The 15,208-nt window shown below is 43.7% G+C and overlaps 1 protein-coding gene across 2 annotated transcripts in view; it reads left to right on the top strand.

Moving 5' to 3' along the window:
- Positions 1 to 15,208, top strand: part of Dok5 (docking protein 5) — a 173,766-nt gene that overhangs the window by 151,796 nt on the left and 6,762 nt on the right. The window lies entirely within an intron of this gene.

Here is a 15,208-nt window from a genome sequence, read left to right as displayed (position 1 = left end):
CAAGACTTTACAACCACTGGAGGGGCTGAGGAAAACCATGGCTAGTGACAAGCCCCATACATAGGACTTTTTTTTTCTATTAACGCTCATATTACACCTATTTATTTTTGTGTGTGCATGTGTAGAGGTAAGAGAGCAACTTGTGGGGTTGATTTTCTCCTTCCACCATGTGGATCCTAGGGATCAAACTAAGGTCCTCAGGCTTAGCAGCAAGTGCCTTTACTTGCTGAGCTATCTCACTGGACCTAAAGTTTTATTCTTGTACATTTAGATGGTTATAAACTTTACTTCATAAACTGGGCACAGCAAGAGATTAACAGCAATTAACAGTCAAATGGAATGATGACAGCATACTGTAGTGAAAATCATAAAATTAATGAATTGCTTAATTCTATAAATTTTACATTTCATATTTTTCATTTTTACATCTTTATACCACAATTGACAGAGAGAAATTGTGGTCTGGGCGTCAGGTGGGGTGGGAGCAACTCTATCTTTTTTGTTAAGCCCTATTCTAGGAATCAGACGAACAATAGAGAATAAGAAATCATCTTTGTGGGGCTGGAGAGATGGCTCAGTAGCTAAAAGCACTGGCTGCTCTTGCATAGGACCTGAGTTTGATTCCCAGCACCCACGTGGCAACTAACAACTGTCTGTAACTCCAGTTCCAGGGGAATCCAAGTCTCTCTTCTGATCTCCACAGGCATTGCACGACACAGGTACACTCACATACATGCAAGTGGTACACTCATACATATAAAATAAAAATAATAAATTAAAAAAGAAAAGAAATCATGTTTGATACTCCCAACAATACGGTTGCCTACACAAGACCTGCACAAGGCCACATCAGCCAATGTGGCAACATGATGGGCAAAGGTTCACAAGGCCCTTGAGTGGAAGAATTACAAGCAGTCAATGGCTGCTAAGAGACAGGGAGTCAGTTTTCCTCAGGGCTGAACCCCCTGATAAGTTACCCAAACTTAAGTGGTCAGCCCTAAACACACACACACACACACACACACACACACACACACACACACACATGTATATACACACAAGCAACACTACTTGGACTTAGTATGTTGGGTATATGTGTTTGTCTATAACAATATTTATGAAGGCAGAGGAACATGAATTTGAAAGTGGGATGTGGGGGGAAATTGTAGGATTTGGAGGTGGGAGAGGGAGGGGTGGAGATGATAAATCCAGTGTACACATGTATGAAATTCTCCAAAAGCAAAAACTAGTTTTAATAAAGCAGTTGTTTGGGGCTGGAGAGGTGGCTCAACGGTTAAGAGCACTGACTGCTCTTGCAGAAGACCTGGGTTCGATTCCCATGACCCACATGGCCGCTATGAACCATCCTTAACTCCAGTTCCAGGGGAACCCTAAGCCCTCTTCTGACCTCCACAGGCGTTGCATGACACAAGTGCGCTCACATACATGCAGGCAATATACTCATACACATAAAATAAAAATAATATTTTTTTAAAAAGCGGTTGTTCTTATTCCTCAAGACGTTGTCTGCATTGTTTCGGAGGAGTCAGCTAATTAGCAATCAGTAATCAACATGGAAATGTGTGTCAAGAGTTGATGAGTGCCATGCAGGAGATTGGTGTGAGGTGAGAGTGAAGGAACAGGGCTTGTCACTAAGGCAGGGGACTGCAGATTGTGAAGAGTCAGCAGTCCTAGGTGAAGGAGATCTTAACTGCAAAGTGCCTTTGTGTTCATGTGCTGAGATGCTCACGATTCTGGAGCCCATAAGGCATGGATAAGAGAGCCCTGAAGTCACACGAGGACTTTGGGGCTTTCCTTGGGATGTGTTGGGAATTCATGGGAGTGTTTTGAGATAGCTGACTTTGGAAAGGATTATTCTAGAATTGACTGGGTCATGCCAGGTTCCAAGCAAACATGTGTGAGGGGCTCCTGTAGCTACCTAAGTCCCCGGATGAGCGTAACTGTTGACTGTGCTGTAGACCAGGATGACTGTGATGATCCTGAGAGGGTGGATTCTAGATGGATTTTGATGATCAGACCCAATTGGCTTCAGCTTACCAATGGCAAGTCGTGTAGAATAGAGAAGAAGAGAGGACACAGTGTACATGGGAAGCATCTACTGGACATCTAGGCAGAGGGAGAAGAGGGCTGGTAGGTATGCAAGAACTGCGGTGATGGCTTAGTTGCTGCAAGTGTGGGACCTGAGTTTGGGTCTCAGAATGCATGTAAAAGCTGCGCATGGTGATGTTCACTTGTGATCTCTGTGCTGGAGAGGTAGAGACAGGAAGATCCCTGGGGTTGCTGGTCAGCGACCCTCGCTGAACTAGTGTTCCCCACATCAGTGAGAAGCCCTCTCATTAAAAATAAGGTGGATGGTACCAAGATTGACCTCTGGCCTGCAGGTGCACAACACACATACACTTACACTTACATGACCTAAATCTGAGAGTTAAGGAAGACTGTAATTGTAAGCACACATTTGAAAGTCCAGATCGTGGCTAGATGACACTGAAATTCATGCCAGGGACCAACTCCAAGATCCTGCTTAGAAAATTTCTAACCCTTGCCTTTCAATTTATTTTTCTATCACTTCACTTTTTAATGGCTACAGATTAGTCCCTTGCATAATACTATGAAGGTAAGACGTCTTTGTTTAAGAACAAAAATGAAATTACCAACTCACTGCTTTTGTGATATAGCAGCAACATTTAAAAGCAATTTTCGAGTCAGTCGAAATCCATTTTGATATGCAAATTAAGATTAAAATTTAAAACTCATTTTGATAATTGGCCATTAGAACAGTCATCTCTACAGTGGTGCTCTGAATAAAAACTGTGGTCATCAAGAAAAAGGTGTTATAAAGGATACTTAGTCAGATTTTAAGTCCAGTTTCTCATCTGGTAAACAAATGGTTAGGCAAACGAGCAAAGAAAGCTCTGGTGCCAGGCGTCAGCTGGGATGTGGACGGTACAGTGACGCTGGGAGAGGACAGTGTTTACGGATATCGGGACATGTCTGTGCTCTGCGTAATGAAAAGGGACTCTGGCACAACCACCTGCTTTACCACGTAGCTTGTGTCATGAGCGTACTATGTATGCGAATTTTATTCTATTTTTACAAATTTTGACTTCTATTTTGGAGACTGGAGAGATGGCTCAGTGGTCAAGAGCTCTGATTACTCTTGAGAGGACTCGGGTTTGGTTCCCAGCACCCAAATGGCTACTAAAAGATGTCATCAACTCCAATCCCAGGGGAGTCGACTCCCTCTTCTTACGTTCAGAGACACCACAGTCATGTGGTGCACTTACATTCGTGCAGGTAAAACACTCATACGCTGCTGGGTGTGGTGGCGCACACCTTTAGTCCCAGCACTCAGGAGGCAGAGGCAGGTGGGTCTTTATGAGTTCGAGGCCAGCCTGGTCTACATAGTGAGTTTCAGGCCAGCTGGGGCTACAGGGAGACCCTGTCTCAAAAAGACCAAAAAAAAACCACAACAAAACAAAACAAAAAACAAAAAACAAATAAACAACCATACACAAATAATAAAGGTAAATAAAAATTTAATTTAATTTTAAATTTTAATTATGTGCATCTCTGTGTGTGTATGCATACATGGTTGCAGTGCCCAGGAGAACAGAAGAAGGCATCTGGTCTCCTGGGGCTAGAGTTACGGGTGGTTGTGAGTTGCTTGATGTGGGTGCTGGGAATGGATCTCAGGTCCTCTGCAAGAGCAGCATGTGCTCATAACCAAGAAGCCATCTCACCAGACCCTATGTATGCACATTTATAAAAAGTCTGGGGAGAAATATGCTAGCATGAGGGATTTTGTTTTTTTTGTTTCTGTTTGCTGGGAGCAGATTTAAAATCTACCTTTGATATGTTTCTATACTTTCCAAACATAATAAAAATATATCAATTGTATGAAAGAGCACAATTTATCACAAATCTTAGAAATGGATAATAAATATCAGAAAAATGGGAGCCTTCCCTTTTGTGGGTGACAGTCAAAATATTTCCAGATCAACCACTGTGAGAGAGAGTTGGATTTTAAGGGAGTGATGCTAGATAGACTCTAGTGGATGAACTCACACAGAGGGACACCTGGGGACACAAACCTGAATCGATAGGCTTAATATATGACAGAATGCATGGAATCCAATGGGGGGCATAGAGAGGGGAGGGGGGTTTAAATATGATTAAGATGTATGTAATGCACAGAAATTCAACTAAAAAATAGGAAAAGATATTTCTAGCTCTAAAGACTGAGCCATCTTTGCGCATGCAACATCCACGCGGGGTGCAGGTGGAATCTGAGGGCCTACAACGTCTTCAGTTTCCTCTTATCTCTGATTATCCTATAAATATAGCTAGATCTTTAAGTTTTTAAATTTTAACATTTTATTTATCATTTTGTGTGTATGTGTATATATGTGCACACTTGCCACAGCACACATATGGAGATGTGCCTGGATCTTACCTCATGCATGTTTGTTGACAGTGTGCCAGCCAAGGGGGATGTATTACATAAGTTCTCTAACATTTCCTTTTAAATTGTATGGCTTTGTCCTTGGTGTTGCCAGAAAACTTTTTAAAGCTTCTGCCCTTAACCTAGAAACAGTTTGATTTCAAATGTTTAGGTCCAAAAGTAAATGGGACTGCATGAAATTAAAAGGCTTCTGCACTGCAGGAGGCGGGAGAGATGGCTCAGCAGTTAGGAACACTGGCTGCTCTTGCAGAGGACCTGGGTTCGATTCCCAGCACCCACACGGCAGCTAACAACTGTCTGTAATTTAGTTCCAGGAGATCTGATGCCCTCTTCTGGCCTCCAGCAGCATTGCATGACACTGGTGCACTTCACATACATGCAGTCAATAGACTTAAACACATGACATAAAAACAAGCAATAAGAATATATTTTTTAAGAAAGTGTCTGCACGGCAAAGGAAACAAAAGCAAAGAGAACCTAAGAGTGGTAGAAAATCTTCATCCGCTGTTCATCTGACAGGTGACGAATATCCAAAATATAGAAAGATCTGTAAAAACTAAATAAAAACAAATAGTCGATCAATACATGGGTAGAGAATTGATCAGGCATGATCGTTCTCAAAAGAAGCACTGCTGATGGCCAGCACAGACGTGAGGAAATGTTCGAGGTCCCTAGTCATTAAAGAAATGCCAACCTACGCTACCTTGGGCTTCCATCTCACCCTACTGAGCGGTTGTCATCAAGAAAACAACAAACGCTGTGGGGATGTTTGTGCAGGCAGGAAGGGGACTTGTACATACCCTCGGTAGGAATGTAAATTATCCTAACCACTGAAAACCATCATGGTCTCAAGAAATCATCAACAGAATTAGCATAGGATGTATCCTAAGGAATCTGTCAGCATACCACAGACATACTTGCATATACCCATGTTCACTGCTGTTCCATTCACAATAGCCAAGTTATGGAACTGGCCTGCTCAGCAACAGATGAATAGATAAGGAAAATATGATATGCATGTACGCAACAGAGCTTTATTTGATCATAAAAAGAATGGCTTTGCAGCAGAAGGCAGTCAACGCAAAGATACACAACTGTCAAAGTCCTAAGAATAAGACCAAAAACTCGACACTTAAATGAGATATATTTATCACCGTCTCCTCCCTTCACCACCACAAGGCTCAGGGAAAATCAGGGAAGAGGAAGGAGCAGATGATGTTAGAGCTGGAGGACAGGGGGGTGTGCTGTGGAATGCTGTCTGTTTTCATGACATGGCTGCTGCATTCATAAAGTCCAAGCATCTGTGGTAACCTGTGTAAGACCTGTGGAAGATCAAGCCAGCCAAAGTTCTGGCACAGGCTGGGGAGGTGCTCTCTAGCCCTTCTAGCTCTCCACCCCTTCCCGAGGAGCTATTGGTAATGGATAGTTCGATCGGCAGGGAGAGAGTGTGGCCACTGGCGGGCTTCCTATGCTCCAGTGGTTGGCCCCACACCCATGAATATAAGGACAGTGCTAATTGGACTTAGGGGGTTATCAAAGAAATGAGGAGGAGGAGGAAGGAAGACAAAGTTGGGAGAGGGACTTTTGGGCGTGATATCAGGGGAATTAGAGGGGGAAGTGGGGGTGGAACACTGCAGTTGTGTCATTGATAGACAAATGGATGTAACTGGAGATCATTTGCGGTTAATCAAATACGCCAGAGTTAGAAAAGCAAACACAAGTTTTCTCTCGTATGCAGACCGTAGATTTACAAAGCAAGACACAAAGCCAGAAGCGGGCTTATTCTGGAAGATGTAGGGGACCGGTGTGAGGGAACGACACCTGGAGAGGCGGATGAATGTGAGCAAAGCATGTGACATACAATATGAAAATGTGTCTTGAAACTTATTATTTTGCACAATGAATAAACACTAATATAAAAACGAGCAGAAAAGTAAAGGTTCTTGTGGCTCTTACTAAAAACAGGTCCATAAAACAAAGTTGTTTATAAAAGTTGCTCATAAATGAATTATGCATGTGTGGTGGTTTGCATTAGATATCTCTCCATAGACTCAAGTATATGAACACTTTGTCCCAGTTGATGGTGCTGCCTGGGAGTTCATGGAACCTGCAGGAGGCACAGCCTTGTTGGAGGACATGTGTCACTAGGGGAAGGCTGTGCGAGTTTACAGCCTGCCCCATTTCTAGTTTGCTCTTGCTGCTTCCTGTGGATGAAGATGTGATCTCTTGGCTTCCTGCCCTTCCCTTCACCATGCCGCCCCCCCCAAGTCTGGACCCGTCCTGTCTCTTCTGAATCATAAATGGAAATAAACTCTTCCTTAAGTTGTTCTGGGTTAAGGTATTTTATCACAGCAACATAAAAGTCATTAATACAGCATGGTTTAGGAACTGTCTGCAAAATTGGATCTGTTCCCTCAGCCCTTATTTTTATTTAGTTATCGTTCATGTGTATGAGTGTATTGCCTGCGTGCATGTAAGTGCACCCCCCCCCCATCGTGCAATGCCTACAGAGGTCAGAAGAGAGCATTGGGTCTCCTAGAACTGGACTTACAGATGGTTGTTAGCTACCATATTGGGTGCTGGGACTCAAACCTGGGTCCTCTGTAAAAGCAGCCAGTGCTCCTAACTGCTGAGCCACCCTCCAGCCCTTTGGTTGTGGTGGTTGTTGCTTTTACTAACAAGAGCATTAAAGACTAAGGATGTTAAGTAGCTAGTGGTCTTAGTATTAGCAGCAGAATCTACACATTCTCTCAAGATTTTCTGACTTCTGAATTAATGCTTCTGAATTAGCAGTGGGATGCATTCTTCACAATAACACGTTCATAGACAGCACTGCTGGGCGATTAAGATCACAGCCACATGGAGAGTCGTTAGAAATCCAAGGTCCTGGGTCCCACTGAAGGAACTCTGGAGGTGGGGCCAGGACTCTGCTTGTCCGGACAGTCCATGCAGGTGATGCCTGCCACAGGTAGAGAATCACTGGCCTATTGCCCAGAAAGTGTAGGGAGATGACATCTGCAAACCCTGTTTTCACAGAAAAGTCAGTAGTGAACTTCGAGACACTGCATAATAAGCCAACTAAGGATGACACTGGGCATGCCTGGGGTGTAGAGAGACAACTAAGTGTGTAGACAGAGAAAAGGGGGTTCTGAGCGATGCTCTGATCTCTCTCTGTCTCTCTGTCTCTCTGTCTCTCTATCTGTCTCTCATTGTCCCATCTGACTCAACTTTGCCATACTTTATGCTTAAAATACTCTCACACCACACACGCATGTGCACACACATGCACATATTCTTAAGCTGACAGTGTTATCAGATATCAGAGTCGCATAGGTTTGGCTTGGCTGGGGGCTTAGGTCAGATGGGAGAGTACTCATCTGGCTTGAAGGAAGCCCTGTGTTCTGTCCCCAGCACCACATAAACCAGACATAGTAATGCACTGTAATGCTAGCACTCAGTAGATAGAGGCAGGGGGATTAGAACTTCTAGGACATCTTCACCTATATAGTGACTTTGAGGCAAGCCTGGACTATATGAAACCCTACATCAAAAGAGGAAGGGTGGAAGAAAGGAAAGGAGGGAGGGAGGGAGGGAGGAAGGAAGGAAGGAAGGAATTGAGTAAGGGAGGGAGGGAGGCTCGATCTATTCAGGTAAAAGGAATACGAGGGAGGGAGGGAGGGAGGGAGGAAGGAAGGAAGGAAGGAAGGAAGGAATTGAGTAAGGGAGGGAGGGAGGCTCGATCTATTCAGGTAAAAGGAATACCCACGCATGGCTACAGCTCTTGACTCAGAGTTGAGTCCTTCCGCTAAGCAGTGTTCTGGTGCCATCCCTCCAAGATCAGGTGGAGTGGATGGAAAATTACAATGCAGTTTGCATATGTGAAGGTCATTGCGAGCGTCCACCCCTTGAGTGACTTCCATCAGCAGCTAAGTGAGCTTGTGAGTCTGAAGAGGAAAGAACTGACTTGAAGTACAGAAGCCATTGTGGGGGCTTTGTTTGCTTCTGAATGGGTGCAGACCAAGCTCACAGGCAGACCCATGTTACCCAGGACGGATATCACCAGCCAACAATGACATCCTGTTGTGCTGTTCACCTTCTCCAGACACAGTGCTCTGCCGTAGTAGAACATCATGGGACAGGACTGCATCCTGTTGTGCTGTTCACCTTCTCCAGACACAGTGCTCTGCCGTAGTAGAAGCAGGATTCCAGAGCAGAACATCATGGGACAGGACTGTGACTGAGGCTGGCCACTGCTGTGCACTTCTGGCCTCAGATTCATAGAGAAAGACACGGGTAACAAGTCCGTGTCAGCTAGACTGAGCACGGAATCTAGAGTCCCCAAATGTTGGCAGGCGTGGAGGTGGAGACATCGCTGTCCTCTCCCTGCTGACAGGCTCTGCCCTGTAGCCTGGGGATTAGACTGTTTCCTCTCCCAAGAGGGCTGATATGATTTTCTCATTAAGAGGGACAGACCTTGGCAGGCAGCTCTTTTCTTACTACAGGTATTGGGAAGGTTCTTAAGGCATCTAACACCACCACTGCTGACCTCCGTGGCATGCCGTAGCCAGTGTTCACTCCATCTCCAGTGAAGGTCTAACCTGGGGCTTGTGGCTCGCAGTCAGAGATGGCTATGGGTGAAGGCTAATACAAAATCATAAACATACTTAAAACACGATGAAATTTTATGTGTGATTTTTTTTGTAACACGATCACTGCATTCTTTTAAAATAATTTTATCGATTAGAGAATTTCATATAATGTATTTTGATCGTTTAAGGCTCCCTACTGCCATCCACCCCCACCTTGTTACCCATCCCAACTTCATGTCCTTTATTATTATATGTCTTTTTTTAAAAGGCCTATTGAAGTGTAATCTTTCTTTCCTTTAGGCTCTTTGGGGTGTGAGTTCATGCATTGGAGTCTGGTCAACCTAGGCACACCAGTAGGGAAAACAGACTTTCCCTCTCCCAGTATCTATCAGTTCCTAATAAATCCTCAGCAGGGCTGGGGCTTCCTGCCCACTTCCCCCATCCATGCTCAACCCCTGTCTGGATTAGGTTTGCACAAGTCTTGGGCATGCTGTGGTTTCATATGTGCAACTACCCTGTGGTGTCCAGAAGAGGAGGAGAAAAGATTATAAGAGCCAGAGGTGGTTGATGAATTCATCTACTTCATTTACTTGAATTCATCAACCACCTCTGGCTCTTACAATCTTTCCTCCTCCTCTTCTGCAATGATCCCTGAGTCTTGGGAGGAGAGGAGATAATATAGATGTCCCATGTAGGGCTGAGGACCCTGCAGTCTTGGTCTCTGCACATTGACCAGTCGTGGGTCTGTGTTGATCACCATCTGCTATAAGAAGCTTCTCTGGTGAGAGCTGAGAGGTGCACCAAGTTCTTGAGCGTGAACTTTGCAGATGATAAACCATGTCACAGTGTTAAGTGGTTGAATGTGCCTGGGCTGTTACTTCCTCTGACGCTACTTGATTGGAAGCTACCCACTAAGTCACAATCTCATGTGTTTTTAACCGCTGATACCATAGATAGAACTATTGTATTTGTGGCTTTGGCCATGGCCTGATTGAGATAAGATCATGCCTTACTGTCTTAGCATACAGAATGTGGCACGAACCCTTTTCAGCTGCTTTTAATATATTCAAAACTGTAAGACCATAATGAATTCCAGAACATTCACTATCTTCACAGGAAACCCTGTCTCCTCTACACATCAGGCAGCCACTGATCTACTTCCCTCAGGGAGTCACCTATTCAAGACATTATGTATAAATTGAATAATACAAATATGTGTACTTACATTTATATTCAGTTTTATATTTACTTATAACCAGCTTGTTTCACTGAGCACAATTATTTTAGATTCATTCATGTGATAGCATATATCAAAGCTTTGTTTCTGTTTTATGACACTCTGATATATATATATATATATAAATTTATTTTTATTTTATGTGTGTGAGCGTGCATGAGTACCACATGCATATAATGCCCATTGAGAGCAGAAGAGGGTATTGGATCCCTGGAATTGCAGTTACAGATAGTTGGACTGATGTGAGCTGCCATGTGAGTGCAAGAAACTGCACCTGGCTCCAGGGCAGCCAGTGCTCTTGACTGCTGAGCCATCTCTCCAGCCCCTACTGATAGTTTTGTCAATCATTTGCTTATAGTGTAATTGACTTTCCCTTATTTGTATGAGAAAAGAGACTTGAAAGTCTAAACAACATACTTGATGCAGACCTGATCTGTGGCATGGGCTGCCCAGTCTGTGGCCAACCTCTCTTCCCTGATAGAGTGCTGGGGTTTTTTGTGTGTTTTTTTTTGTTTTGTTTTTTTGTGCATTCAGAACCCTGTTGGTTGTTCAGGTTGGTTGGCTGCTTTTAGTCTTTCTCAACAGCACACAGCAGCAGGACTCAATTAGGCCGGGTTTGGAAGAGACCTGGGAGCCTCCCTGTGGTGTGGAGGAAAGGAGATGTGTTGGAGGAGAAGCCTGGCATTGTTTGACTTTCAGGAAGCCTTGGCCTTCCTCCTGGTGGGATCTTAAGCAAACACTAAAGACAGAATGAATAAATGTCCAATGCCAAGGTCACCTGCTACCAGGCTGCCCTAAACAATTGTACATGCATATGTGTCTGGCTTGTCACCTGGATGGTGCAGTGGACAAGGTGGAATCTAAGCACCACAGCCTCACGGCCAGCAGCAGCTCTGTTTGTTTAACCTGAACCTGAACCCAGTACTGCCTCATGAGTTCAGCCTTCAAACACTGCTTCTCATTGGCTGGCAGCATTAGAACTTATTTCTAAAGACTGTTCCCCACTGCTGGCCTGAGAATCATTCATTCATGCATTTATTTATTCTTTTATACATCAACCACACATTTATTTAGCCTTTGGAGACCCCAGCGAGGAGCTAGAGACTCCATGATTAAAACCATGCTGCCTGTTTTCCAGGAATTCGTGGTCTGCGGTAGGAGGTGGACAGAGTAGTTTAGCAGCTCTAGCAGAATCCTGAAGTGATCAGAGTCAGAACACAGCTGTGGTTGCAGTGCCTGATCCCCTGAAGGGGCATGGAGGGTGAAATCTCTTGAGCAGGTCCCAGAGGACAGCAAAGGGGAGACCTGGAGAGGACTTTGGGAGCAGAAGTACCATGGCTTTCCATTAGTGATTAGAGTGTCTGAACTCGGTGGTGTAGGCTGTGGTGAGGCATGAGACTGGAGCGGAAGCGAGATGAGAAGGCCACCTCCAAGCAGCTGTGCTGTATGCCTGAGGACACCTGATTTCTCTGCTGGTTAATTTGAAAGTCTGGGCCAGATGCTTCCCAAGTTTTTCCAAATTGGATGCTTCATTATTGTATTCAATTTATTGACACAGGAGACAACATGGATGGCTTATGATTTCCTTGTGGCTATTGCTTTATATAGAGGAGAACAAAGTGTCAGTGAACATGGGGCATGCGTGTGTGGGCAGGCAGGGTGTACAGTTTATTTCATTTAATACCATGGTCTGTTTTCTCATGGAGCTCAGGTGCATTCAGTAACATAGAGAAAGATCCATGATGGTGTTGAGGTTGTGTTGGGGTCAAGCAACTCCTTGTCTTCTCACCTTTAGAGAATGATTTGGACATTTTTGCATTGTCGAACAGAAAACATCCTTTCTCACCATTTTTCTCTAAGCATAATAAAAAAAATGGCCCTTTCATAAAATTAGATATTCACTCAAAGGGCTGAGGAAGAAATAGGAAGCCAGGCTTTGTGCTGTTCTCTAAAAAACATGACACTGGTGCCATTTTATTCCTGTTCCTAAATAAATAAGCTTTCTAAAAATACTGCCAAATCATGCCGGGCTGTCTAAATGTATTTGCAGTAAAGTACTGAATAATTTGAAATGGCTCCTGCTTCCCAAGTGTTTCCTTTATATTAAAACTTGTATTATATTAATAATATAATATATAATCTCTTTATATGAAGAAAATCAAATAACGAGTGTCTGCATCTGTCCTGTCCCTCCCTTCATCTCGTACATTGCATATAAATGAGGTTGGATGTCACCATATGTCGCTGGTCAACAGCTGCTAGTCTTTTGTGTTTCTGTGAGATTTTCTTGAAGATAGAAAAAGCCACTGGACCTTTCTACTAGCTCAGTCTTCATCTTTCCCACCTTTGGAGCTAACAGTCCATTTTTAGGTTAAACTATCCCCATGAAACCCTGTGTATTTTCCTAACACTTGGAGACACATTTTGGTAACCATGCAGTTATGACGAGCACCAAGAATTCAATCCAGCAAGTGTGAAGCAACACATATAAGTTAAATTATCTCTTGAGTGAATGGATATTTTCTTATTTCAAAATGAGTCTCATCAACTGCAGTGAGTTTTGGTTTATGAAGCTTAATATTATTTTGGTTTTATTGATTGATGTGCAGACATTGTGTCTAAACTACAATGTTGAAGGCATATGTAGAAGGAGTACTTCTTCCAATTTATTTATTATTATTTTATGTGTATGAGTGTTTTGCCTGTACCACATGCTTGTAGTACCTATGGAAACCAGAAGAGGGCATCAGATCCCCTGGAACTGGATTTGGTAACTGCCATGTAGATGTTGGGAACCAAACCTGTGTCCTCTGAAAGAACAACCAGTACTCTTAACCACTAAGCCATCTCTTCAGTCTTGGGGTACTCTTTCTTAAAAAAAAAATTTGAATGGTCATTGAAGTTCACCATGACCATCATTGCCTCTATCACCACCACCATTACCACCATCATCATGGTCACCACTGCCACCATTGTCATCATCATTATCACATCTATCATCATCACAACATCATCACCGTCACTCTCATCACCATCTCTATCATCACAACATCATCATCACCATGACCACCATTACCATCACCATCATCATTAATACCATCACCATCACTATCATCATTGTCATCATCACCACCATCATCATTATCATCACTATGATCACTATCATCATCACCATCACCATCATCATTGATACCATTATCATTATAATCACCTCCATCACCATCACCATCATCATTAATACCACCACCATCACTATCATCATTGTCATCATCACCACCGTCTCATCACTATCATCATCACCATCACCATCATCATTGATACCATTATCATTATAATCACCTCCATCACCATCACCATCATCATTGATACCATTATCATTATAATCACCTCCATCACCATCACCATCATCATTAATACCATTATCATTATAATCACCACCATCACCATCATCATTGATACCACCACCACCACCATCATCATCATCATCATAGCCATCACCATTATCACTACCATCATCAGCATCACCAACACTATCACCTCCATCATCACCATCAGCATCATCATCAACCATTACCACCGTCATGATCATGATCATAGTTGTCATCATCACACTGTCACTACCATCATCATCACCAACACTGTCACCACCATCGTCACCATCAGCATCACTATCATCTCCATTTCTTTCCCTGTACCTACTTTTCTCTAAGCAAGGCTAAGTTCTCTCATCAAGTTCCTGTTCCTCAGCCGGGTAGGTACTTACCACCATCATTTTCATCTGAGCACAAGAGGTCTGCGGGTCATCGCTTCCGTCATGGTCTATCAGACATGTTTCCTCTGCAGTTTAACCTAATTCTGTGTTCGGGTAAGACCACTGCCAAACACTGTTTTGTGTATGAGCAACTAACAGGCCTTGACTGAGGAACACTTACATTTGCTGACCACAAATCACGCACCAGTGAACATCCTACACAAGTCTGTGTCTTTGTGAATGTTTTAAAAATATTTTATTTATTATGATTTTTTTATCACCTGCATGTGTGCACCCATGTCATGCAATGTCCACGGAGGTCAGAAGAGGGCATCGGATCCTCTGGAACTGGAGTTATGAATGGTTGTTAGCCACTGTGTGGATGCTGGGAACGGAACCTGGTCCTCTGCAAGAGCAGCCAGTGCTCTCTGGCTTCATGAATGTTTTTTATTTTTATTTTTGGACTGCAGTACATTACCCTGTGCTCAGCCATCGAGGGGAAGGTTTCAAGGTTAGAAAATAGTCACTTCTTGTGCTCTGGGATGAGAAAACCGTGTCATCAACGTCTGAGATCAACTGTCCAATGAGAGTGTGTAAGGATGTCTTTACATCACTTGCCCGTCCTGGAACATGTGGTCCTTGCTTGCTTTTCCTTCTGTTCTACCCATTCTGCTGGCCATTTTCCCTCTGAAACTTCCTTTCTGTGTGGTAGGCGCCCCTGGTCCCTCCAGATCTGGGGTACCTGTGCTGTGTGTCTCTTTCACACCTTTGGTACCTAGAACAGTGATGCCTGAGAAAAGGCCTATGGCCAAGCAGACAAGTGTGTTGTGCTGTTTTATGATGCTGGTGATAGAACAGCCAACTCAAACCTGCCGGAACTGAGTGGTTGAGGAGGTGGGGCTGGCCTCTGAGTCCCAGCCAGGCATGTCTAGACCTCACTTTGTTTTCTTGGGTATCTTCCTATCACTGGTTCCTGCTCCCTACCGCATTCTTGCTCCATTGTTCAAGGTAGGCTCTGCTTCTCTTTCTGCTTCCATGAGAAGACCCGTCCTTCCACCTTGCATACCTATTATGTGTCAGGAAATATTCTAGATCCACAGGGTTGAACAATTAATAAAATTAGCCACAAATCCTCACCTCGCGGC

This window comes from Nannospalax galili, unplaced genomic scaffold (assembly GCF_000622305.1).
Source record: "Nannospalax galili isolate Female #2095 unplaced genomic scaffold, S.galili_v1.0 scaffold596, whole genome shotgun sequence".
NCBI classification, from domain to species: domain Eukaryota; kingdom Metazoa; phylum Chordata; class Mammalia; order Rodentia; family Spalacidae; genus Nannospalax; species Nannospalax galili.
The sequence above is the reverse complement of the archived record's forward strand: the minus strand, read 5'-3'. Positions and strand labels throughout refer to the sequence as shown.